The following is a 1,341-nucleotide window of genomic DNA, read 5'->3' as shown; positions in this document are numbered from 1 at the left end:
ACAAAAATTACGCGCCCGAGATACCCACATTTGGGGTATTCGCAGGGGTCAGCCCAATCGAAGTGCAATGAAAGAGCCTCACCCTGGGGGAACCGGAAATCTAAATAACAGTAAGAGAAGATGAAGTTCACATCCGTTACTCCAGCATGGCCACATACAGTATAATGAAATAATTCGTATTCAGGCCGATCCGTATTTAATGAAGGATTCATTCGGGGTTTGTTTATCGATTTGAGTGATCGGAATTCCGACAGCTATTATGAATATTGGAAGGGTATTATACATTGACATTATATGTCGGGGTAATTAAATTAATGAAGGTTATGTGGTATCATTTCTATGGACTTTTATTATCTGTCACCTTATTTATATATATTCACGTTATATATTTTCATTTGGTCTCATAAAAATAATTTAAATCGAAGGTAACTGGACAACATGTATTGTATGTCATATGTTTTTGATAAAGTTTCAAAATTAAATTATCAATATCCTTAATATAAATAGTTAAACATTTAAAAATTTAGTCTGTACAGTACACTTTATTATTTTTGAATGTTCCTCAACCATATTGTAAAAAAATGAAAAAAGTAGGTTTGACTAATGAAAAAAAAGTAGTTTTGACTAATGAATAGGAATTCATTAGTCAAAACTTGACCACAGTCCGACAAACGCAGATCAAAATTGGTTCCTTGATTTCAATAGCGCAAAATGAAAGTAAATATACAAAACTTCCCTGTGTAAGAAAAAAATACAGTTAAAAAAATAATTAATGTTAATAAATATTTAATCGATTCCTCGTTGAAATAATAATTTCTTACTTAGTTTTAAAGACCCAGAGATACCTTTAAAAAAATGTCCTTAATGCTTTTACGCCCTCCAGTAATAAAAGAGCAGAGAAATTGTTTCAATTACAATATAAATGTTGTGAATGCTTGTTAGATCGTACCTGAGTTGGGCAAAAATTAGCTATAGTAAGTAGAAACTAATGGCTAAAATTGCAATTGATACGATATTTGTTTATCATCGTTCATTCATGAATGAAAAAGTCTTTCTCTTTAGTTTTTTAGATGTCTTAAACTTCCAGACTGGACTTACACCACTTTAACAATAAACAAACCCCGTTATCGAGAGGATTGTTGGGTGGGGAAATAAATAAGACAGTGTGTTACTAAGTGCACAGGTTGATAATAATTTTATACATATAGCCTACATTAGATATTATATAGTGTATGATAGATAATTATCCGGGACAGCGCGAACGCAGTCCCGACTAACAAAAATTACGCGCCCGAGATACCCACATTTGGGGTATTCGCAGGGGTCAGCCCAATCGAAGTG

At 32.8% G+C, this 1,341-nt stretch overlaps 1 pseudogene; it reads right to left on the bottom strand.

The window, feature by feature from the left end:
- Positions 1–1,247: 1,247 nt before the first annotated feature.
- LOC136796494 (U1 spliceosomal RNA) lies at positions 1,248–1,341 on the bottom strand (annotated as a pseudogene; the record flags this gene model as incomplete).

This window comes from Halyomorpha halys, unplaced genomic scaffold (assembly GCF_000696795.3).
Source record: "Halyomorpha halys isolate HHAL.00 unplaced genomic scaffold, Hhal_1.1 Scaffold12155.1, whole genome shotgun sequence".
Taxonomy (NCBI): domain Eukaryota; kingdom Metazoa; phylum Arthropoda; class Insecta; order Hemiptera; family Pentatomidae; genus Halyomorpha; species Halyomorpha halys.
This window is presented reverse-complemented; position numbering and strand designations above follow the sequence as displayed.